Raw genomic sequence first — 26,369 nt, 5'->3', positions numbered from 1 at the left:
TGGCAGGTCAATGTGTGGTTTGGCTCTTTGATTCTCACAGCGAAAAAATTTGGCTCTTGGTGTCAAACTAGTTCGCCAAACCTGGTATAGTGGGACGTGTATCAGGATACGTATCGTATCCCAAGACACTGGCCAATACACAAAGCTAATTTAAAATGTTTTGATGCAAAACCAAAAACACCGTCTTAAAGTCGGAAATACTCATACCAGACAGCTGGCATTGATTGATAGGTGAATGTGGTTTTTTTTGTTCGTTTTTTTTCGTTGTTGCTACAAAGCCTCCCCAAATGGAGGAATGCTACATTAGTAGCAAGCCTCTAATTAAAGGGCTTAGTATCTTCGACGGCCAACTCTTCGGCGTCTGCGAACAACACGAGTCCTGCGGACTCGACGTCGTCTGCGGGCGGGGAGAGAGGCCTGCCTGGGCATGCGAGTTTGTCTACGAGCAGGTGGCATGCTTTTAATTGTTAACCCAACTTTGGCAAAGAGCTCCTATTTATGTACAATGAAGGCAATATTTCGATGACATCACATCCTGATGTGTCACAATTTCAGATGAAAGACTGACTGAAAGTTAAGACATGTTAGGACATGTCCGGGCCCAATCCTACACAATATCAAGATACGTATCTATTGTGGGACGTGTATCAGGATACGTATCGTATCCCAAAACACTGGCCAATACACAAAGCTAATTGAAAATGTTTTGATGCAAAACCAAAAATATCGTCTTAAAGTCGGAAATACTCATGCCAGACAGCTGTCATTGATTGATAGGTGAATGTGTTTTTTTTTTTTTTGTTGTCGCTGCAAAGCCTCCCCAAATGGAGGTGTGCTACATTAGTAACAAAGCCTCTAATTAAAGGGCTTAGTGTCTGCGACGGCCAACTCTTCGGCGTCTGCGAACAACACGAGTCCTGCGGACTCGACGTCGTCTGCGGGCGGGGAGAGAGGCCTGCCTGCGCATGCGAGTTTGTCTACGAGCAGGTGGCATGCTTTTAATTGTTAACCCAACTTTGGCAAAGAGCTCCTATTTATGTACAATGAAGGCAATATTTCGATGACATCACATCCTGATGTGTCACAATTTCAGATGAAAGACTGACTGAAAGTTAAGACATGTTAGGACATGTCCGGGCCCAATCCTACACAATATCAAGATACGTATCGTATAGTGGGACGTGTATCAGGATATGTATCGTATCCCAAAACACTGGCCAATACACAAAGCTAATTGAAAATGTTTTGATGCAAAACCAAAAATACCGTCTTAAAGTCGGAAATACTCATGCCAGACAGCTGGCATTGATTGATAGGTGAATGTGTTTTCTTGTTTTTTTTGTTGCTGCAAAGCCTCCCCAAATGGAGGTGTGCTACATTAGTAGCAAGCCTCTAATTAAAGGGCTTAGTGTCTGCGACGGCCAACTCTTCGGCGTCTGCGAACAACACGAGTCCTGCGGACTCGACGTCGTCTGCGGGCGGGGAGAGAGGCCTGCCTGCGCATGCGAGTTTGTCTACGAGCAGGTGGCATGCTTTTAATTGTTAACCCAACTTTGGCAAAGAGCTCCTATTTATGTACAATGAAGGCAATATTTCGATGACATCACATCCTGATGTGTCACAATTTCAGATGAAAGACTGACTGAAAGTTAAGACATGTTAGGACATGTCCGGGCCCAATCCTACACAATATCAAGATACGTATCTATTGTGGGACGTGTATCAGGATACGTATCGTATCCCAAAACACTGGCCAATACACAAAGCTAATTGAAAATGTTTTGATGCAAAACCAAAAATACCGTCTTAAAGTCGGAAATACTCATGCCAGACAGCTGTCATTGATTGATAGGTGAATGTGTTTTTTTTTTTTTGTTGTCGCTGCAAAGCCTCCCCAAATGGAGGTGTGCTACATTAGTAACAAAGCCTCTAATTAAAGGGCTTAGTGTCTGCGACGGCCAACTCTTCGGCGTCTGCGAACAACACGAGTCCTGCGGACTCGACGTCGTCTGCGGGCGGGGAGAGAGGCCTGCCTGCGCATGCGAGTTTGTCTACGAGCAGGTGGCATGCTTTTAATTGTTAACCCAACTTTGGCAAAGAGCTCCTATTTATGTACAATGAAGGCAATATTTCGATGACATCACATCCTGATGTGTCACAATTTCAGATGAAAGACTGACTGAAAGTTAAGACATGTTAGGACATGTCCGGGCCCAATCCTACACAATATCAAGATACGTATCGTATAGTGGGACGTGTATCAGGATATGTATCGTATCCCAAAACACTGGCCAATACACAAAGCTACCGTAAATTCCGGGTTATAAAGCGCACCCGATTACAAGCCGCACCCACCTATTTTAACGTGCTTAAATATTTTTGTACATACACAAGCCGCATCAGTATACAAGCCGCTGCCTCAACAAAGCGCGTCCTGACTACCAGAGTGTGCATGGCTCATTAACACACTGTGGGCAGGTACTGGCCTTGTCTCAAGCTCATGTATCTTATTACACCCACATCTGAAACAGCATGGACCTCTATTCTGTTCACAAGTTCCTCAGTTATGGGTTTTTTTATTTGATTTTTTTTTATTTTTTTAACTTATTGACAAACTAGGTATCATACATAAAATTACTAACAGTAACCATATAATCAACATTACATCCCTCAGTTATGATGAGGAAATTTACATCCGCGATCCCCCATTTCCCATGAGTCTTAGGGGCTAAAGGCGGGGCCAACGCCCGGCTCGCCACACTGTTGTTTGTGTTTAAGAATGAGCAAGGAGCAGCAGTGCATGGAGGGGTGAAAAGGAACAGCTCTCCTTCCACTTGTGTCGCGGCAGCATTATGGTACTAACGGGGTTGGTTAAAAAACATCAGTAAAATAGCGCGCGCCTCAGCGCGATACGCGCGCCTCAGCGCGGCGCGTTCGTCAGAAGCTTCCTTTCACAACAAACACTTGTTGCTCCCCGGACGCCTCTGCGCTCAGTGCTCGCCAAGCGGGCTCCTTGTCTCCCTTTCCTATCCGAAAAGCTCACACGGCGGCTGTGAGCTTTTCAATGCAAAATTCCGCTCAGTCAGAAACCGTAAAAACGACCAAATGGATTTGTGTTTCCAGTCGTTTCCCGACAAAATAAAGGCTGATGTTATTCACACATATTTACGTGCAGCCAGCCGAGTCACTATGACTCAGAGGTAAATACACTTCTGAGCATGCGCTGTTCTCTCCGTCACGCACCTGACCGGCATTTCCATTTACTGATGGGGGATTTTTTCACGCTGCTTTTAACGATTGCTTTTAACTTGAAAGCTTTATCATATTGCAGCGGCGATCAAGTGCACGTTGGGTCTAATGGCACCAAAGGATTCTGGGATGCGGCCGGGCATGCGTGTTTCTTTTTGTTGAACCATGACTGAAGTGTCTAAGACCTGAAGTGACATCCATGCTGTTTGGCTGCTCAGAGGTGTGTTAAAAAAAATGACTTGTGCTTGGTGGTGGATGGCGCATACAAAACCATTCACCGAGCCCGAATGTACGTACATGGCGGCCACCAATCAAATCCATAAATTAGCCGCGTCACAGAATAACCCGCAGGGCTGTGAGCGCAGGAAAAAAGTAGCGGCTTGTAGTCCGGAAATTACGGTAATTGAAAATGTTTTGATACAAAACCAAAAATACCGTCTTAAAGTCGGAAATACTTATGCCAGACAGCTGGCATTGATTGATAGGTGAATGTGTTTTGTTTTTTTTTTTGTTGCTGCAAAGCTTCCCCAAACGGAGGCGTGCTACATTAGTAGCAAGCCTCTAATTAAAGGGCTTAGTATCTGCGACGGCCAACTCTTCGGCGTCTGCGAACAACACGAGTCTTGCGGACTCGACGTCGTCTGCGGGCGTGGAGAGAGGCCTGCCTGGGCATGCGAGTTTGTCTACGAGCAGGTGGCATGCTTTTAATTGTTAACCCAACTTTGGCAAAGAGCTCCTATTTATGTACAATGAAGGCAATATTTCGATGACATCACATCCTGATGTGTCACAATTTCAGATGAAAGACTGACTGAAAGTTAAGACATGTTAGGACATGTCCGGGCCCAATCCTACACAATATCAAGATGCGTATCGTATAGTGCAGGGGTGGCGAACACGCGGCTCTCTTGGCCAATGAGCTTTCGGCTCTTTGCGTCTCATCATATTTTCTATATACTGTGCTTCTTTTCATAGTTTTTTTCCCTCTTAAACCACACTCAAATCCATCAGAGAGTCTTAAAACTAAATACTAAAAAAGGAATGTGGCAGTTTGTGTTTGATGCTGCTCCTGACACATACGCGATCCTCTAATGCAGAGACTGACTGCCTGAGATCCCCGCTTGTCACTGATGAGGCAGCGAGAGAACCGGAGATGATTGAGCTGATATCTCTCTGAAAGAAGGTCCTGTTGTGTTTTGGAGAACAGAGAAATACCCGTGTGTCAAAGAGCTGCTCTCAAGCTGCTGTCGATGTTGTCGATGTACTCCTCAGGACGTGAAGTTGGGGGTGGATAAGAACGCAGACCAGACCGGTTGGACCACAACATAGTGGCTTATTACAAGAATACTGAGACTTTCGGCCGAAAGCGGGTGACGCACTCCCCCACGGGCTTGACTTCCCTTGAGGCCTCATAGAGTACGGTAAGCAGAAGCCTTTTATGAATTTCTGCGTATTGAATAACTCAAATCAAGGGGAAGTGGGGTGTGTGGGCAGCATAGCGCACCCGAATAAATACGTTTTGGGTTCACCCTCCCTAGAACAGCGGATTGACCGGTGGCAAAATATACACTTTGGACAGCAGTAAATTTTGAAAAATTGGACATTTATAAATTATGCAGGTTTTTCGTCTGTTCGGCCTGTAAAAATTGAACGTTGGCAAATTGGGAGCTTGTGATATTTGGAGAGCAGTAAATTGACTAAGGTTTGCGTCTGTACAACCTGTTAAAAAATCCCTTACAAAAAACAGAGTTATTATAGGAACTAATTTTGCGCGTCTAGGATTTTCGGAAACACCAAGGAGGCTTCGGCCTCTACAAATTATTTTTTATAAACGGAGAGAAACCAAAGAAGGATTCAAAATAATCATGAATGGTGAATTTGATATAGGAATTAAGGAAAATGGTGCATTTTATCCAGACAACTTCAATGACAAAGACAAAAACAAACGACTTGACTATGACGACAAAGACTTAACTGCTAATGAATGGATGGAAATGTATGAGATTTTGGAAAGACAGGTGTTGGCTGGAATAGAGAAGAAACAGAAGGATAAGGAGAAAGAGAAATTGCGTAAGGTATGGGCTCAGATGGATTTGAAACGGACTCGAAGTTGGATGGCATTTAGTCAACAATTAAGGCAGAAAGAGGATGTTATAGTAAAACAGGTTCAGGACTTGGATGAGAAGGTGCAAAAACAATCACGGAAAGAAAAAAGAGAAGCTAAGCAGAAGCAAAAGGAAGCTGACGAGACTAGGCGCACATTGCATCAACTGACCCTGGCTGCAACAGCGATGGCCACAATAAAAACAGAACAAGAAAGCCATAAACGTAGTGTGACACCGTCTTCCCCCAAGCTCCCTCTTCCAGGACTTTACCCCTCCCTTCCAGTAGGGACAGATTCCTCCCCTGTACCTCCCCCCCCCCCCTTACAATTCACAGGAAATGTATCCAATGTTGAAAATATGTGGAGAAATCGCTTGCGACCTGGAGGAGGAATTGACCCCCCAAGAAAAGCACCACATAGTTTCCATGTTGCGGGAAAGACGAACCAGGATGGGTGAAGAAAGAGCAGACCCATTCCAAGACCTCATAAATCTACAAGCAGAACCCCCCTCTGCTCCCCGGGTAAGTGCAGATGAAAGCACAGATGTTTATCCTTCCCTTCACGGCTCTCCAGCTGCACCTAGAGGAGCTGCCTCAAGGGTCACTGACCCCAAAGGCAAACAATTCGTCCGCTGCTATGAGGACATGACTACACGTAAGGAGAAGGCTGTGGAGAGTTTGGCAGGTCAGTATACATTACCAGGTGAGTTCAAAAAATGTCACAGATTAATTTTTCCAGAACAGGATGTTGACAAATATGAGGAGGAAAAGGAGGAGAACGATGACGACGAATCACCTCCACACCAACCACGTCTCCTCACCTCAAATCAGGATTTGGATAAGGTAAGACGAGTGAAACACAGTATGACTTTAAGAAGTGGAACTAAACAGCACAGGGACGCAAAACATATGTTTCCTATGATAGCAACAGGAGCTGGTGTGCCTATTTATCAGCCACTCCCACTTAAGGATGTTTCAACACTGGCTGAACGTTTACCACGTGTGTCAAATGGAAGTCGCAATTTCCTCCAGCAATTATGCACAGTTATGCAAGGCCATGTTCCCTGTATGGGTGATTTAAGACAGATACTAGGTGTAACGGCCACAGTCACTGAGATCCAGTCTATTGAACAGCGTGCAGGTGTGCAGGACCACTCTTTTAGTGGACGTTCAAGTTCCAGTTTTTACTGCAATCAGAGAACTTTTTCCAGATCCACAGATTGCAGCACCATCCAGCTTCCCCTACACTGGTAAGGAAGCCAACACACATTATTCTGAGTGTGTCCAGAAATGGACAGACAGCACAGGCAGAGATCCCAGCCTGTCACCTTCTGAAACGGTCATGTTTAGAACAGCGATCCTGGCAGGATTGCCGCAGGATCTGCAGGATTTATTAAAAGCAGACCCAGACTTGATGTCTGGTGATGAACCTAGATTTAAAATACATTTGGATTATCATTGCAAATTATACTTGGAGAAAAAGGGCAAAGCAGAGGGAGAGGTTGAGCAACTGAGGACACAATTACTGAAACTTCAACTTGCACAGGCCAGAAAAGAATCCACTCAGGATAAAAAAGGTGTTAAAAAGGAGGATAACATGATGAGTTTAATCCCCTCAGAGCCAGCAGCAATGATGTGGCAGGCTCAGGCATTCAGAGGCCGGGGCAGGAGAAGGGCTGCATATTTTGGAGGACGTGGACCACCCAGGAGACCCCCCCCAGCAGCAGCTGGAGATGGATGCTTCATCTGTAGCGCTCCAGATCATTGGGTACAGAACTGCCCACAACGAGGTACCCAACAGCAACATGCACAGTCTAGGGGCCGAGGGCGACCTGGACAGCACCCACGACCGCTCCAAGCCCCTCCTCCACCGTGGAAAGAACCACAGGGGTGGCAAGTTGGACAATACCACTAGGGGTGCCCAGGAGGCCAGGAACCATTTGGTGATGCAGGAGCCATGGTCCCTTTCAAGCTCAGAGGTACTCCCATGATGGGACTGATAGACACTGGTGCCACCTGTTCCTCTATAAATTGTCAGTTGCCTCCATCTGCTCTGACAAATGAAAATATGAACCTTGTTGGCTTCTCTGGGAAACCCCAAAACCTGCAAAGAACTATTCCACTGACATTTCAACTGGCTGGTCAGACGGTGGAACATTCATTTGTGCATTCACCACAAACGCCTGTGAATCTGTTGGGACGGGACATTCTTGTCAAAACAGGAGCCAGCATCCTATGTTCTGCAGATGGGATACAGATCGCCTTCCCAAATGGACATGTTCTGGCTGGGTGCCATGCCACAGAGTATGACGGACAGTGGTTGTTGCAGCCTCAACCACAGCCAACCCCCACGGCAGACATCTACTGGGCCCTGCTCGATCCCGAGTCTTCTGACACGCCAGGTGTGTTCCACGAATTCCAGGTATGGAAGCCATGGATTCTGTCTTTGAAGCCCTATTTTCCGCCTCTGGATGACCTGCACTGCACACTATATTATGACAGAGAGGATGATCAACTATATCAGGAAGCATTTCATCAGGTAGAAGGCCACACGTGGCATTTGAACTCCACTGATATATATATCGGCCCTGAGGGTGTAGCAGCTCATTGTGCATTAACACATTCACAAATGCAATGGTATCGGATGTCAAACACAGCGGTACCGCACATTTCATTAGCATTATCCCCTGGTCATGAGGCTCGGCAACTCGGGCCTATGACAAAAAGGGGAGTTAACAACACAGATTGGCAAAACTGTGCTCTTCCAGGTGTCCAATTTTCTCCCTCTACAAAAATGTACAGGATAACTTTGCCTTTAACGACGAACTCCGCAGTCCTGGAGCATGTGTGCATCGCCAGACATCATGGAAGAGAGATGACAGACCATGAAGATGCAGAGGTGATGTTAAAAACACTGCCTGCCTCTTTATGGTCCACAGGTCCATTTGATGTTGGTTCATGCTCTGCCGTCCCTCCGGTGGAGATTCAGGTAACTGCAGGAGCACAGGTGTTCAGACCGCAGTACCGATGGGTGCAGGAAGCAGATGCAGGGATGGAGGAAACTCTGACTGGGTTGTGGAACTCAGGTGTCATTGAGCATTCGCATTCTTCGTGGTGTACTCCTTTGAGACCGGTTTTAAAAGCAGATGGTAAAACTTATCGAATGGCACATGATTTAAGGGCTGTTAATGATGTAACCATCACTCCAGTCCTTCCTGTGCCTGATCCACATCGCATGCTTTCAACTTTAACCCCACAATGTGTGTGGTTCACTGCTATTGATTTAGCAAACGCCTTCTTTTGCATTCCATTACATGAGAACAGCAGACACCTCTTCGCATTTCAGTATAAAGGTGTCCGCTTGCAGTACACACGCTTGCCACAAGGATTTAAAAATTCTCCTGGCATTTTCAATCAATGTTTGAAGTCTCTTTTGCAGGATACTGTGCTTCCAGAGGGATGTGTTTTGTTGATGTATGTTGATGATCTTCTGCTCGCAGCTCCAACTGCGGACACCTGTCTTCAGGCAACAAAAGATCTTCTCCTGAAGCTGTATGATTTGGGTTTCAAAGTCTCTCAGAAGAAACTGCAATGTTGCAGAAGGGAAGTCACATTTTTAGGCAGAACTGTTTCCAGCACAGGATCATCGATGTCCACAGAACATAGAATGTCTATTTTGCAGCATAAACGTCCAGAGACAGTAAGAGAAATGTTGGCATTTTTGGGTCTTTGTGGTTACAGCAGACATTTTCTTCCTTGTTTTGTGGAGCGCACTGGCCCCTTGAGGTCAATGATTAAAGAAAAGGGTGCAACTAACCTCGCGGCTGTGCTGGACTGGACCCCAGTGACTGATGAGATTTTTGTAACATTAGTGCAAGACATGGCATGCGCTGCTGCTCTCGCAGCCCCAGATTATACTCAGCCATTTTTTCTCGATGCTACAATGACGCCCACAGTTGTTAATGCTGTTCTTTTCCAGAAAAATCAGGGCAGACGGGATGTGCTAATGTATTGTAGCATCTCCCTGGATGCCGTTGAAGCCCGTTCGCCACTATGTACTCGTTATGCTGCAGGTTTGGCGAAAGTGATTCTCAAAACAGCACACATCGTGATGTCACATCCGTTGATAATTTTGACGGAGCACTCAGTCACATCATATGTTGCGTCATCATCTTTCACGCTATCGTCTTTAAGACAGACGAGGCTGCTGAAAACTCTGACAGCTCCGAACATTCAGTACCAACACACTGGCATTAATATGTCAGAGGGAATTTCTATGGATCCTCATTCTTGCTCTGTAGCTGTGGCGAAAGAACTGCGAACCAGGCCAGATCTGGAAACGAAGCCTCTTCCAGAAGGAAGAATTCTCTTTACAGATGGTTGCTGTTTTCGCTCAACATCTGGAACTCTGCAGGCAGCGGCTGCTGTGGTGGAGTGCTCTAAAGGTGAGTTCATCACCCTAACATCACAAATTTTGACAGTAAAACCATCGGCCCAAGCAGCAGAGGTCTTGGCTCTGTGCTTGGCCCTTGAAGCTGCACCTGGAGAACAGGTAACAGTATACTCTGACTCTGCTTATGCAGTGTCGGCTGCATTGTTAGATCTTGCTGCATGGAAGAGGAACTGTTTTCTTACAGCGAGAGGGGAGCCTATCGCTCATAAGGACCTGATGCAGCGCCTGGAGCTTGCACTGCAACTGCCTTCCAGAGTGGCTGTGGTCAAAGTTCCAGGTCACAGTAAAGGTAACACCCTGACAACACGAGGAAATAACGCTGCTGACGCGGCTGCTAAGGCAGCAGCAGGGTACACCCCCACACATCAAATGGTGAGTGTTTACACACCACCTGAGCTGTTGGACAGCCCCACACATGATGACCTGGTGACCCTGCAATCCACAACCTCGCCAGAGCAGAAATCATACTGGCTTCAAAAGGGTGCCGTGAGATCATCAGATGGCTTGTGGGTGGGTCCATATGGTCAGCCTGTGGTACCAGACGGACCTCTTCTTCAACGCATCCTCAAGGAAAGCCATGGTCCAGCGCATCTGGGACCATCTATCATGATGACAAAGCTGCTCATGTGGTGGCACCCCAGGTTGCGTGATGTCTGTCATGATTATGTGCACAACTGTACAGTGTGTCAGTCCTATAATGTTAGGCCCACCCTCAAACCTATGCCAGGGAGTTTTGACTCTGCCCCCTGGCCAGGAGCCGAGGTTGTGATTGACTACACTGACATGATCAACCCCGTGCAAGGTAAGCGATATTTGCTTGTTGTTGTTGATTCTTTTTCAGGGTGGCCTGAAGCTTATCCTTGCAAAAGAGAGGACTCCATCTCAGTGATCAAAGCACTGGTAAATCACTACATACCCACACATGGTTTTCCTGCTAAAATCAGATCTGATAATGGGACTCATTTTAACGGTAAGCACCTCCAGCAAGTTGAAGCCTCTCTTGGATTGCAACATAAGTTTGGTTGTGTTTACCATCCTTCTTCACAGGGCTCTGTGGAACGCATGAATCGCACGCTCAAAGAAAAATTGGCAAAAATATGCACCTCAACTAATATAGATTGGGTTACTGCTCTTCCTCTAGCTTTGTTAGCCGTCAGACAATCCGTAAATCGCAGAACAGGTTTCTCTCCGTTCGAACTTTTGACCGGTAGATTAATGCCAGGTCCTTCGTCGACTATTAGACCCTTAGACGACGCCCACTCACCCAATAGGTCCTTGGTTACCTATTGGAAGTTGTTGCATGCTTTTGCCTCCACTTTTTCTGCGCAGGTTAAGGATAAGGACGAGCCTCCAGCTGAACCACCAGGTGATAACCTGGCTGACTGGACTCACGTGTACCTGAAAGCGTTCAAAAGGAAGTGGTCAGAACCCAGGTGGACGGGTCCTTATCGTGTCACGGCTCGAACGACGTCTGCTGTGCAGCTGCAGGGCAGAGACAATAAGTGGTATCATTACTCGATGTTGCGACCTTGCTATTCACAGGACAGTGGACAGGACGCCTGATTGACCTTGACGGTGCACAGGACTGTTTGTTGTTTTTTGTGTTTACTTCATTTTATATTTTTACTTCATTTTATATTTTTACTTCGATTTATGTTTTTACTTCAATTTCTATTTTTGCTTTAGATTAGGATTTTTACATTCAATTTCGATTTTTGGATTCAACTTATTTTTTCTATAATTTTGTCTAGTTTTGTATTTTGTGTTTTGCCCCTGTCTGCCTTTGCGATGTTTCCTTCTACTACTGGCCTGGGCCTTCCTCAGGCCAAGAGAGGGAAATGGACATGGGGAGTTATCAGTTTTGTTATATTTTTCCTATTTCTTTTATGGATCTTCTTCCTTGATTTACCTGAGATTCAAGCTAATCGTACTAAATATAACCTGACTCAATCCCATAGGCAGACTGCTACAGGACGTAACAGAACAAGGCGAAGTACATTTTATGATGCCTGGACGTATACCAGGGAAGCTGAACAACTCATGTGTGGCCCTCTTCCGCCCCCTTTAGGGTTCCCGTATTTTTGCTACAATCCCAATCAGACACTAGATGTGTTAATTATAGCACCAAGGGACAGTTTCAGACATAACCACTGGGGAACAGCAAGTAAGTGGCGAGGCTATCACTGGTACATTCGGGGATTGTTGGGGGATGGAGGATGGGGATCAATATTTAGATACACAGCAGAATCATCTTGGAGGAAAGGTTCCTATGGGTGGACACCCCGAGCTCGTGAGTGGTCCAGAATAATTTCTAATTTTACTGTTTCAGATTCGTTTTTCACTTTCCGTGTTAACACCACTGGTCAGCCTTTCCCTGTTTCTACACAGGGTTACATCACTTTTTGCTCACGATTGCTCATTTGTGCATGGGCAAATGGAAAAGATCCGTGTTGGCAGATTATGTTTTGTCCAGACTTTAATGCTACCACCACCACTCTCTTACGGACAGGATTAGGCTTCAGTCCAGTCAAACAGGTAAAAATCATAGAAGGAACTCCTTCCACAGATAATTGGTTCCAGATTGTGACAGGTATCAGCGGGGAAGCCAACAACTGGTTGCTGATGGTCGAACAAGCAGCAAATGTAATAAAGGAAGACTGTGTTGTGTGTATGGGACCCCGTCCTTTGTTACGTGTGGTTCCCGCAGCAGTTCCAGCAGAATGTGTCGCTGACTTAATGACTAGCACAATTCCTTTTAGCCCGGACTGTCGGAAACTGGATCGCTTTTATCCTCTGGCCCCCAGTGATAAAAGTAAGCCTGTTTTTGACCGACGTGTGGCCCCTCAAAATTTCTCATGTTTCGTGTTACGTAATGGAAATGGTAGTCGATTTATAGGTAATGTTACTGACAATTGGTGTAATGACACACAAGTTCTGACTCATTTCCAGCCACTCTCACGAGCGGATATTTGGATATGGTGTGGCACAAATCAAATATTTGACAGATTACCCCTGAATGCCGCCGGACGGTGTGCATTGGTCACTTTGATCTTACCCGTTTTTATTCAACCCACAGCTTTGACAGGTGTCGCACCCCCGCTGACCCACCAGCCTACCTGGAGACGGTCCAAGCGTGACACGGGCTGGATGGGCCAGAATGATCCGACATACATTGACTCTCTTGGTGTCCCTAGAGGCGTTCCAGATGAGTATAAATTAGTGAATCAGGTGGCTTCTGGGTTTGAGAGTATTCTCTTATGGATTACCCCTAATAAAAACGTTGACAGAATTAACTACATCCATTACAATGTTCAGAAGTTAGGCAATTACACTGTTGCAGGTTTTGAAGCTGTGCATGAACAATTGAAGGCCACCTCCCTCGTGGCATTCCAAAACAGAATTGCATTAGATATGTTATTGGCGGAGAAATCTGGTGTTTGTGGTATTTTTGGTGATCAGTGTTGTACTTTTATTCCCAATAATACGCAAGCTGGTGGTAAGTTGACAGTGGCTATTGACGGTATGCGCACATTAAATAAGAAAATGAAGGACCATTCAGGTGTTGACACATCCATGTGGGATGACTGGATGAAAGTGTTTGGTCCCTGGAAAAATTTGATCTCCTCTATTCTTGTTGCAGTTGCCGTCTTTGCAGCTATTCTCACTCTGTGTGGTTGTTGCTGCATTCCCTGCATTAGGTCACTTCTGACACGCCTCATAGAGAAAGCGGTGGGCGACAAGGATCGTGAGCATGGGCAATATGCCATGTTGCCTGTCAGTGATCCTTTTCCCCCACCCCAGCTGTCAACTCAGTTTGTGTGATTTTGTTCTGCCTTAACATGTCTCGCATTCCTCCCCCTTAATTCCAGGTGTTCTTTTGCTTTACAGGAACTGTTAACTTTTTTACGGTTATGCTTTTTTACTATTTGAATTTGAATTACACTGAATTAGACTTTGAATTTGTTTTATTTACCTTATTTACTACTTTAGTTTTTGTACTGTGTAACTTTTATTAATGACATTGTGCCAAGGGGTTAGGTCGATCTTGTGAGCATGGGCATCCTTAGGGGTGGTTGTCGCAGGAGCACGGAACCGTCGCGAGACTTTTCCTGTCAGACTACACACTGAATGTTTAACTGATGCTCCAGACAGGTTTCGCTCGCACGTTCATGCATGGACGCCTAACTCCTTTGAAATATTTTGTGTTCCAGATTGTGCAGGCTTTAGACCACAGCTGTCAGGTTAGGTTAGGTTTGTAATGTTTTGTTGTTTTTGAGTGTTGTAGTGTTAAGTCTTTTAGGTGATCACACTTTGTGTGATCAAGAGAGGGAAATGTAGAAAATGTATGTTTAATATCTTATTCTTCATTATGTTATAGCTTTATCTTTAGTGTGAAGTGAACTCATTTTGAACTCATCAGGACTTATTTTCCAGTGACCTTCACTTGTGCTTTGTAGTTGCAGCAGCAACTAGGACTTCTTTGTGCAAAATCTAGGAGTTTCCAGAGACGCGATAAATATGTCAGGGACTACATTTCTACTATCTGGGTTGAACACCTTATCCTTGGGAAAGTGTTCAGGTTCGTGTTCTCATGTGGAGGATGAAGCTGACCTCTGATCTCGTGCCGGCGATGGAGTATTCGTTTGGCTGGTATGATTTACTTTGGACCAGAGGAGGACTCCTTTTGATCATGGATTGTGTGCGCCGGTGAATGGCCCCTACCCCTGGAAAGGCGGAGCGGATCTGGACTTTGCAACCTTCAGCTATTGGCCGGTGGAAGCACGAGGGATACCGGCTGACGAATCAGAGTGTTCCGGGGCGGAGGACCAGCGGCCATGATCTTTCCGGAAGGCGGAGATTCAAACACATCTTAAAAAGACTGTTTTCAAACTATTCCATTGTTCTTGGGTAAATCTACGAATAATTCGCATGTAACTTGTGCGTCAGTAGATCTTTACTTGAGAATCCAGATATCTGCATTAATGTTTTAATCTGTGCTTTAGAACTATTGTCAGGGAAATAAACTCAGTGTGTTTTTGAACCGGTTGAATCCTTGTTTGTTTTACCACTCTCGACTATCGAACACGCATGGATGGAAAGAACTGAGAAACGGACGATTTCTTTCCTTCACTAAATATATGTCTGCCAGTCCCTGTTTATTACCTTGAAACACGTGAAATCAAGGCATCGGTCCGTTCTGACTGACACTCACGTAAAGGGACTGATCAGAGAGGATACAACTGGCCTGAGGGTTAGCCCCGCCGTCAGCCCCTAAGAGTCATGGGAAGTGGGAAATCTTGGGTGTAAAACCATGAGCCAGGAGGCTGTCAGCAGAAGTCAGATCCATTTTGTTCGGCTGCGTTCAACTGAATGTGTTTTTAATCTGATCAGGAGAGGTGTAAACAGGTCAATAACGCAGCCAGTTAGTCGGTTGCATATGGCTTGTTTTCCTGACACGTTGATAAATAAGCTGAGTCGTTGAAATGTAATAACATTTCATCAATCATAAGTATTTCGTGCAAAAAGTCAGTCATTTAATTTTAAATAAAATTAAATTAAAAAGCAAGATTTTCTAATGATGGTTAAAATTAATTGATGCTGCACACAACTGAAATGTAATATATTTAATGTTTTTACTGTGAATATGAATGACTTAGACACCAGGGGCCTGTTTCAGAAAGGAGGTTAAGTGTAAACTCTGAGTGCGTTAACCCTGAAATCAGGGAAACCCTGGGTTTTCCGTTTCAGAATGGGAGGTTTGTTAAACCAGAGTAAACAGAGTAAGTCAAACCCGTTTCTGAAAGAGAGGTAACTTATACTCTGAGTCAGTGTCCATGGTTACTTATGCTGTGAACCTAACCTGGTCGGGAGCAGGTTTTATTCTCTAAACTCAAAGTTTCTGCCGGTCCCCTCCCCTTTTTAAAGACAAAGCGGTATGTTTCGCTTTAACCTTCATTGCCCAAATTTCCGTCACACAGAGACGGTCTAAGTGACAAGAATGGCTTGTCCTTTTTTGGAGGACCCAATAGACGAGGAGGCTGCATTAATTCGTAGAGAATTATATTTACCTCGTACGAGGATTTTGAGACCTAGACTGGATTTTTTGTCATTTCCCCATACGTTTTTGTTTGAGCGTTACCGTTTTTCGTTGCAGTCAATTACATATAAACAATGAAAACAACAATAGCTATGTATTGCTATGTAGATGTTTCATATTTCAAATATTGTCAACAAAGCCTACATCCATGACATGCTCAAATTTGACCTGATTGAATTATGTTTTTGGTCTGACGGTTTCCTGTGACGTCATTTCCGGGTGAGCTATTCCCAGTGCTAGTCATGTGTGACTGCTGTCCTCTTGTTTGGCATTAGCCTTACTACTATTGCTTACTCTAAGGGTTATCTGGGTTAATATTCACATCTAGTACCTTTTATTAGCGAATTCACCACTGTTAAACCGCTTGCTGTTCACTTTCTCATTTTGCTAAATAGACCACTTCTCTTTACCTAAACACCGCTAGCCTTAGCTTAAAACCTGGCATGGCCACCACTCCTTCCGCCTCTCCTCCTCTCTCCTGCCCCATGTGCCATATGTTTAGTGATGATCCTGCCTCCTTTAGTGAAAATAGCGGTAGTTGTGTTAAGTGTAGTCTTGTGTTAGACTTGGAGGCCAGGCTGGAGCAGTTAGAAGCGCGGCTCCGCACAGTGGAAGCTAAGCCGGCTAGCCAGGTCGTTACTCGTAGCGCGCGCCGCGCTACCAGGGCTAACTTAGCTAGTACCCCAGCGCCCTCCCAACAGCCGGGAGACAGTCAGGGGTTTGTACCGGTTGGGAGGAAACATAGTGCTAAACGCAAAAACTTAGAGCACCCGAGACTCCACGTTAGTAATAGGTTCTCCCCCCTCGGCGACACACCCGCTGAACACTCAACTCTGGTTATAGGCTCTTCTGAAGTTAGAAACGTGGAGCTCCCAGCGGCTACAGTCAGGTGTTATCCGGGGGCCAGAGTTGGTGACATCGAGGGGAACCTTAGGATGTTAGCTCAGAATAAGTCCAGGTTCCGTCGAGTCGTGATTCACGCAGGCGGTAATGATGCCCGACGGAGACAGTCAGAGGTGGTTAAGTTAAACGTAACTTCGGTGTGTAAACTGGCTAAGACGATGTCCGACACTGTAATTTTCTCTGGTCCCCTGCCGAACTTAGTCAGTGATGAAATGTACAGCCGCTTTTCATCATTTAACCGCTGGCTTTCTAGATGGTGCCCAGAAAACGGCGTTGGTTTTGTGGATAACTGGAGCGCGTTTTGGGGGAAGCCCGGTCTCATGCGGAGAGACGGCGTCCATCCCACCCGGGACGGTGCCGCTCTTCTTTCTAGAAACATTTCTGCTAGCCTTAGTCTGTTAACCTGACAATCCAGAGACGAGACCCGGGCGCAGAGCAGCAGTGTAAAACGCTCCTCTGAGCCTCCCTTAGGGTTAGTGCCGGTGCAAAACCCATGCAGGGAAAGTCAAGCAGGTCCTAGCTTTAGCTTATGTGCTGAAAGACAAATGAAAGGAGCGCGTCATAGAAACCTTAAAGTGACAGACAGCAGTTCTCACAAGCAGAATTATGATGTCATTAAATGCGGTTTATTAAATATTCGATCCATTTCCTCCAAGTCCCTCTTAGTCAACGAGTTAATTACTGATCAAAACCTTAGTCTTTTAGCCTTAACAGAAACTTGGCTCCATCAGGATGACTATGTTAGTTTGAATGAAGCAACCCCCCCCACTTATGCTAACTATAAGAAATCCAGGATTTCAGGGAAAGGAGGTGGTTTGGCAGTAATATCACAGTCTAGCTTACTTCTCAGCCCTAAAGTTAAAAAAACCTAAAACCTGTTTTACTCATAATTATTTATCGCCCCCCCGGCCCATATTCAGAATTTTTAACTGAGTTTTCCGACTTCCTATCGACTATTGTCTTAGATTCTGATCAAACTATAATATTAGGGGTTTTTAATATTCATGTTGATGACCCCAGTGACTGCCTAGGAAAGGCTTTTGCAGCTTTATTAGATGATGTTGGTTTCACCCAAAGTGTGAATGAACCCACTCACTCTCATAAGCACACCCTGGACCTTGTTCTAACCCGTGGTATAGAGATCAGCCAGCTGAGTGTCCTTCCTCTTAACCCCATCATTTCTGATCACTTTCTGATTACCTTCCAGTTTACACTGGAACATCCTTCTGTCCCAGTGAATAAGAAACAGCTTAGAAGAACCTTAACTGACCGTTCTGTGTCTGAGTTTAAACACACAGTTCAGCCAGTACTTAGTGATATTCTGAGAAAATACTCTGAGACCAGCTCCCATAGTATCAGTCCTAGTATAAATGACCACTTTGTTAATGATGCCTTACAAGCCCTCAGGAGTACACTCGATGTTGTTGCCCCCTTGAAACCTAAGTTCGTCAGACAAAACCGAGTAGCACCGTGGTTTAACGCTGAAACTCGTTCTCTTAAACAAGAAACCCGTAAGTTGGAAAGGGAATGGCGCCGCTCCGGTTCAGAGCAGTCTCTGAATACCTGGAAACATAGCCTATTAAATTATAAAAAAGCCCTGCGTAGAGCTAGAAGCCAGTACTATTCAACCTTAATATCAGAGAATGGAAATAATCCAAGATTTCTTTTTAGCACTATTGCTAAATTAACTCGCAGTCAGAGCTCAGTAGAACCACATGTTCCTGTTTCTCTCAGCTCTGATGATTTTCTTACATTTTTCGACAGTAAAATCTCAAATATTAGACATAAGTTAAATCAAGTTATTCCTACTATCAGCCCAGAGCAGGCTGAAGCGGTAGAAGTGGAGGCATCCATAGAAACCTCTGTAACATTGGACTGCTTCACTGCTGTGGATCAAGCGGAAATAACATCAATTATTACGTCCTCCAAATCCTCAACGTGTCTGTTAGACCCAATTCCCACTAGACTTTTTAAAGAAACTTTTCCCCTAATTAATGATCCCATATTAACAATGATAAATGCCTCTCTGGAAACGGGTTACGTGCCACAGTCTTTTAAATATGCAGTTGTTAAACCTCTTCTGAAAAAGCCCAGTTTGGATCTTAGCATCTTGGCCAACTATAGACCGATATCAAACCTGCCCTTTATTTCTAAAATCCTAGAAAGAGTTGTAGTTAAGCAGCTTTACTGCCACCTACAGGACAACAGCCACTTTGAAGACTTTCAGTCGGGGTTTAGACCTCACCACAGTACGGAAACTGCACTAGTTAGAGTCTCTAATGACTTGTTATTGGCCTCAGAAAAGGGACTACTTTCTATTCTGGTCCTGTTGGACCTCAGTGCAGCCTTTGACACTATCGACCACGGTATTTTACTCCATAGATTAGAGCAGGACATAGGGATCAGAGGATCTGCTCTCCAGTGGTTTAAATCCTATCTGTCCGATAGGTATCAGTTCGTTAATGTAAATGGCCATTCCTCTCAGTGCACTCGAGTCAACTATGGAGTCCCACAGGGCTCAGTCTTGGGACCGATCCTGTTTACGCTTTATATGCTACCCCTAGGAAACATAATCAGGAAACACAGCATTAATTTTCATTGTTATGCCGACGATACGCAGTTGTAATTATCCATGAAGCCTGACCAGAATGACCAGATAGAGAAACTGAACGCCTGCATCAGTGACATCAAGACCTGGATGACAATTAATTACCTCCTCTTGAACCCAGAAAAAACTGAGGTCATTATACTTGGTCCTAAAAACCTCAGAGATACTCTGTCTGCTCAGATAGTCTCCCTGGATGGCATAAGTATAGCCCCCAATTCCACAGTTAGAAACCTTGGGGTTTTACTTGACCAGGATTTATCATTTAAGGCTCACATATCTCAGGCGTGCAGAACTGCCTTTTTTCACCTGCGGAATATTGCCAAGATCAGAAATATACTTTCTAAGAGTGATGCTGAAAAACTCATCCATGCGTTTGTTACGTCTAGGCTGGATTACTGTAACTCCTTGTTAGCAGCGTGTCCTAAGAGTTCCTTAAGAAGTCTCCAGCTTGTTCAGAACGCAGCAGCTAGATTGTTAGCTGGAACTAGCAGAAGAGATCACATCACTCCTGTGTTAGTTTCGCTCCATTGGCTCCCAGTTGATTCCAGAATTAAGTTCAAGATCCTCCTGTTAACCTATAAGGCCTTACATGGAATGGCCCCGTCCTATATTAAGGACCTCATAGTCCCTTACCATCCAATGAGAACACTTCGCTCGCAAAATGCAGGACTGCTTGAGGTTCCTAGAATTAGTAAAAGTACGGTTGGAGGTAGAGCGTTTAGTCACCAAGCCCCTGTCTTATGGAATAAACTCCCAGCTCATGTAAGAGAGGCCGACTCAGTTTCTACATTCAAAGCTAGACTGAAAACATTCCTCTTTGGACAGGCTTATTGTCAGACTAGTTAGTATTCAGAGATTATTTAACTTAATGTTAATTTGTTTAAATTAAACTTAATAATAACTATTTCTTTTAAAAGGCTGCTAGAAGTTGAAGCTGGGGTAACTATGGTGCACTGGGGTTCTGTCCTCTTTCCTGTTTTTACTTCTACCCTTCCTCTCCTCTATTCTTGATCATAATTTATCATTTAGTTCTCCATGCCTCTGTTTGGTGCAGTGCGATTCATGTATTGTCCCTCTTTTCCTCTCCCCTCCTGGGGAGTGGGAGTGCTTCCAGACTCCAGTTGTTTCATCCGTGCTCCTGTTCCTGACCGTGTACCTCGTCTCTGGCTCGTCTCTACTACTGCTCCTACACCTGGCTGTGGATCCTGCCTCTGGCTCATCTCTGGCTCGTCTCTGCTCTGTACCTGACCGAGTACCTCGTCTCTGCTCCTGCTCCTACACCTGGCTGTGGTTCCTGTCTCCGGCTCGACTCGCGCCTTTGACTGTCCCCACAACCACGGCTGGATGAAGCTCGTCTGCTGGACTTTTATATATGTAGTTGTAGATTTAGATAAGTTAATTCTTCTCTAAGAGTTCTGGTAAATCGCCTGTCCGTCCTGGGGGAGGATCCCTCCTTCATGTGGGCACCCCTGAGGTTTCTTCGTTTTTTCCGGAATCCGGTTTTTTTGGGAGTTTTTCCTTACCGCGAAGGGGGGTCTGAGGGCAGGGATGCCAGTATAGCTTAGTCAGTTTGTTAGTTCATTTTAGTATTTTTCTATTGAACTCTTTATATTCGTGATCCTTTTGATTTCATGTTTTACTTCGAAGCCCATCGAGACGACTGTTGTTGTGATTTTGGGCTATACAAATAAAATTGAATTGAATTGAATTGAATTGTTTTTATACTTCATTTTTAGCTGCTGCCATGTTCTTTTAATTCCTGCAGGATTGCATCTACATGAAAATGAAATCAGGGACATTGAATTAGATTAATGTAACAATTACTTTTTGGAAACACAATTTGATAGCACTGCTTACTTTATTAATCCCATATAAACCTGTACCACTTGATCAATACAAGGGTAGTGTTGCAGTGTGTGTGTGCTGAGCGGAGTGCGATCCACGAGAGAGAAGGGGAGGGGCGAGTGCAGGTGCAGATGGGGGGGGGGGGGGTGAGCACGGAACGGAGGTGTGTGCGTGGTATCGTATCCCAAGACACTGGCCAATACACAAAGCTGATTTGAAATGTTTTGATGCAAAACCAAAAACACCGTCTTAAAGTCGGAAATACTCATACCAGACAGCTGGCATTGATTGATAGGTGAATGTGTTTTTTTTTGTTTTGTTTTTTTCGTTGTTGCTACAAAGCCTCCCGAAATGGAGGAATGCTACATTAGTAGCAAGCCTCTAATTAAAGGGCTTAGTATCTGCGACGGCCAACTCTTCGGCGTCTGCGAACAACACGAGTCCTGCGGACTCGACGTCGTCTGCGGGCGGGGAGAGAGGCCTGCCTGGGCATGCGAGTTTGTCTATGTGCAGGTGGCATGCTTTTAATTGTTAACCCAACTTTGGCAAAGAGCTCCTATTTATGTACAATGAAGGCAATATTTCGATGACATCACATCCTGATGTGTCACAATTTCAGATGAAAGACTGACTGAAAGTTAAGACATGTTAGGACATGTCCGGGCCCAATTCTACACAATATCAAGATACGTATCGTATAGTGGGACGTGTATCAGGATACGTATCGTATCCCAAAACACTGGCCAATACACAAAGCTAATTGAAAATGTTTTGATGCAAAACCAAAAATACCGTCTTAAAGTCGGAAATACTTATGCCAGACAGCTGGCATTGATTGATAGGTGAATGTGTTTTTTTGTTTTTTTTGTTGCTGCAAAGCCTCCCCAAATGGAGGTGTGCTACATTAGTAGCAAGCCTCTAATTAAAGGGCTTAGTGTCTGCGACGGCCAACTCTTCGGCGTCTGCGAACAACACGAGTCCTGCGGACTCGACGTCGTCTGCGGGCGGGGAGAGAGGCCTGCCTGGGCATGCGAGTTTGTCTACGAGCAGGTGGCATGCTTTTAATTGTTAACCCAACTTTGGCAAAGAGCTCCTATTTATGTACAATGAAGGCAATATTTCGATGACATCACATCCTGATGTGTCACAATTTCAGATGAAAGACTGACTGAAAGTTAAGACATGTTAGGACATGTCCGGGCCCAATCCTACACAATATCAAGATATGTATCGTATAGTGGGACGTGTATCAGGATACGTATCGTACCCCAAAACACTGGCCAATACACAAAGCTAATTGAAAATGTTTTGATGCAAAACCAAAAATATCGTCTTAAAGTCGGAAATACTCAAGCCAGACAGCTGTCATTGATTGATAGGTGAATGTGTTTTGTTTTTTTGGTTGTCGCTGCAAAGCCTCCCCAAATGGAGGTGTGCTACATTAGTAGCAAGCCTCTAATTAAAGGGCTTAGTGTCTGCGACGGCCAACTCTTCGGCGTCTGCGAACAACACGAGCCTTGCGGACTCGACGTCTTCTGCGGGCGGGGAGAGAGGCCTGCCTGCGCATGCGAGTTTGTCTACGAGCAGGTGGCATGCTTTTAATTGTTAACCCAACTTTGGCAAAGAGCTCCTATTTATGTACAATGAAGGCAATATTTCGATGACATCACATCCTGATGTGTCACAATTTCAGATGAAAGACTGACTGAAAGTTAAGACATGTTAGGACATGTCCGGGCCCAATCCTACACAATATCAAGATATGTATCGTATAGTGGGACGTGTATCAAGATACGTATCTTATCCCAAAACACTGGCCAATACACAAAGCTAATTGAAAATGTTTTGATGCAAAACCAAAAATATCGTCTTAAAGTCGGAAATACTCATGCCAGACAGCTGTCATTGATTGATAGGTGAATGTGTTTGTTTTTTTTGTTGTCGCTGCAAAGCCTCCCCAAATGGAGGTGTGCTACATTAGTAGCAAGCCTCTAATTAAAGGGCTTAGTGTCTGCGACGGCCAACTCTTCGGCGTCTGCGAACAACACGAGTCCTGCGGACTCGACGTCGTCTGCGGGCGGGGAGAGAGGCCTGCCTGCGCATGCGAGTTTGTCTACGAGCAGGTGGCATGCTTTTAATTGTTAACCCAACTTTGGCAAAGAGCTCCTATTTATGTACAATGAAGGCAATATTTCGATGACATCACATCCTGATGTGTCACAATTTCAGATGAAAGACTGACTGAAAGTTAAGACATGTTAGGACATGTCCGGGCCCAATCCTACACAATATCAAGATACGTATCGTATAGTGGGACGTGTATCAGGATACGTATCGTATCCCAAGACACTGGCCAATACACAAAGCTAATTGAAAATGTTTTGATGCAAAACCAAAAATACCGTCTTAAAGTCGTAAATACTCATACCAGACAGCTGGCATTGATTGATAGGTGAACGTTTTTTTTCTTTTGTTTGTTTTTTTCCGTTGTTGCTACAAAGCCTCCCCAAATGGAGGCATGCTACATTAGTAACAAGCCTCTAATTAAAGGGCTTTGTGTCTGCGACGGCCAACTCTTCGGCGTCTGCGAACAACACGAGTCCTGCGGACTCGACGTCGTCTGCGGGCGGGGAGAGAGGCCTGCCTGGGCATGCGAGTTTGTCTACGAGCAGGTGGCATGCTTTTAATTGTTAACCCAACTTTGGCAAAGAGCTCCTATTTATGTACAATGAAGGCAATATTTCGATGACATCACATCCTGATGTGTCACAATTTCAGATGAAAGACTGACTGAAAGTTAAGACATGTTAGGACATGTCCAGGCCCAATCCTACACAATATCAAGATATGTATCGTATAGTGGGACGTGTATCAGGATACGTATCGTATCCCAAAACACTGGCCAATACACAAAGCTAATTTAAAATTTTTTGATGCAAAACCAAAAATACTGTCTTAAAGTCGGAAATACTCATACCAGACAGCTGGCATTGATTGATAGGTGAATGTGTTCTTTTTTTTTGTTTGTTTTTTTCCGTTGTTGCTGCAAAGCCTCCCCAAATGGAGGTGTGCTACATTAGTAGCAAGCCTCTAATTAAAGGGCTTAGTGTCTGCGACGGCCAACTCTTCGGCGTCTGCGAACAACACGAGTCCTGCGGACTCGACGTCGTCTGCGGGCGGGGAGAGAGGCCTGCCTGGGCATGCGAGTTTGTCTATGTGCAGGTGGCATGCTTTTAATTGTAAACCCAACTTTGGCAAAGAGCTCCTATTTATGTACAATGAAGGCAATATTTCGATGACATCAAATCCTGATGTGTCACAATTTCAGATGAAAGACTGACTGAAAGTTAAGACATGTTAGGACATGTCCGGGCCCAATCCTACACAATATCAAGATATGTATCGTATAGTGGGACGTGTATCAGGATACGTATCGTATCCCAAAACACTGGCCAATACACAAAGTTAATTGAAAATGTTTTGATGCAAAACCAAAAATATCGTCTTAAAGTCGGAAATACTCATGCCAGACAGCTGTCATTGATTGATAGGTGAATGTGTTTTTTTTTTTTTGTTGTCGCTGCAAAGCCTCCCCAATTGGAGGTGTGCTACATTAGTAGCAAGCCTCTAATTAAAGGGCTTAGTGTCTGCGACGGCCAACTCTTCGGCGTCTGCGAACAACACGAGTCCTGCGGACTCGACGTCGTCTGCGGGCGGGGAGAGAGGCCTGCCTGGGCATGCGAGTTTGTCTACGAGCAGGTGGCATGCTTTTAATTGTTAACCCAACTTTGGCAAAGAGCTCCTATTTATGTACAATGAAGGCAATATTTCGATGACATCACATCCTGATGTGTCACAATTTCAGATGAAAGACTGACTGAAAGTTAAGACATGTTAGGACATGTCCGGGCCCAATCCTACACAATATCAAGATGCGTATCGTATAGTGCAGGGGTGGCGAACACGCGGCTCTCTTGGCCAATGAGCTTTCGGCTCTTTGCGTCTCATCATATTTTCTATATACTGTGCTTCTTTTCATAGTTTTTTCCCTCTTAAACCACACTCAAATTCATCAGAGAGTCTTAAAACTAAATACTAAAAAAGGAATGTGGCAGTTTGTGTTTGATGCTGCTCCTGACACATACGCGATCCTCTAATGCAGAGACTGACTGCCTGAGATCCCCGCTTGTCACTGATGAGGCAGCGAGAGAACCGGAGATGATTGAGCTGATATCTCTCTGAAAGAAGGTCCTGTTGTGTTTTGGAGAACAGAGAAATACCCGTGTGTCAAAGAGCTGCTCTCAAGCTGCTGTCGATGTACTCCTAAATATATGTCTGCCAGTCCCTGTTTATTACCTTGAAACACGTGAAATCAAGGCATCGGTCCGTTCTGACTGACACTCACGTAAAGGGACTGATCAGAGAGGATACAACTGGCCTGAGGGTTAGCCCCGCCGTCAGCCCCTAAGAGTCATGGGAAGTGGGAAATCTTGGGTGTAAAACCATGAGCCAGGAGGCTGTCAGCAGAAGTCAGATCCATTTTGTTCGGCTGCGTTCAACTGAATGTGTTTTTAATCTGATCAGGAGAGGTGCAAACAGGTCAATAACGCAGCCAGTTAGTCGGTTGCATATGGCTTGTTTTCCTGACACGTTGATAAATAAGCTGAGTCGTTGAAATGTAATAACATTTCATCAATCATAAGTATTTCGTGCAAAAAGTCACATTTTAAATAAAATAAAATTAAAAAGCAAGATTTTCTAATGATGGTTAAAATTAATTGATGCTGCACACAACTGAAATGTAATATATTTAATGTTTTTACTGTGAATATGAATGACTTAGACACCAGGGGCCTGTTTCAGAAAGGAGGTTAAGTGTAAACTCTGAGTGCGTTAACCCTGAAATCAGGGAAACCCTGGGTTTTCCGTTTCAGAATGGGAGGTTTGTTAAACCAGAGTAAACAGAGTAAGTCAAACCCGTTTCTGAAAGAGAGGTAACTTATACTCTGAGTCAGTGTCCATGGTTACTTATGCTGTGAACCTAACCTGGTCGGGAGCAGGTTTTATTCTCTAAACTCAAAGTTTCTGCCGGTCCCCTCCCCTTTTTAAAG

General features: G+C 44.8%; 2 long non-coding RNA genes across 2 annotated transcripts; both read left to right on the top strand.

Moving 5' to 3' along the window:
• Positions 1-4,530: 4,530 nt before the first annotated feature.
• Positions 4,531-14,846, top strand: LOC144992401 (uncharacterized). Its single transcript, XR_013656309.1, has 2 exons — positions 4,531-6,602; positions 6,972-14,846. It is a non-coding gene; the product is annotated as an uncharacterized LOC144992401 (long non-coding RNA).
• A 2,663-nt stretch (positions 14,847-17,509) lies between these two features.
• On the top strand, positions 17,510-23,393 carry LOC144992402 (uncharacterized). Its single transcript, XR_013656310.1, has 2 exons — positions 17,510-20,254; positions 20,331-23,393. It is a non-coding gene; the product is annotated as an uncharacterized LOC144992402 (long non-coding RNA).
• Positions 23,394-26,369: the final 2,976 nt, after the last annotated feature.

The sequence above is a fragment of the Oryzias latipes genome, chromosome 6 (genome assembly GCF_053564925.1).
Source record: "Oryzias latipes strain Hd-rR chromosome 6, Olatipes_Hd-rR_3.1".
NCBI classification, from domain to species: domain Eukaryota; kingdom Metazoa; phylum Chordata; class Actinopteri; order Beloniformes; family Adrianichthyidae; genus Oryzias; species Oryzias latipes.
Note: the sequence above shows the minus strand (reverse complement) of the source record. Positions and strands in the feature narration are given on the sequence as shown.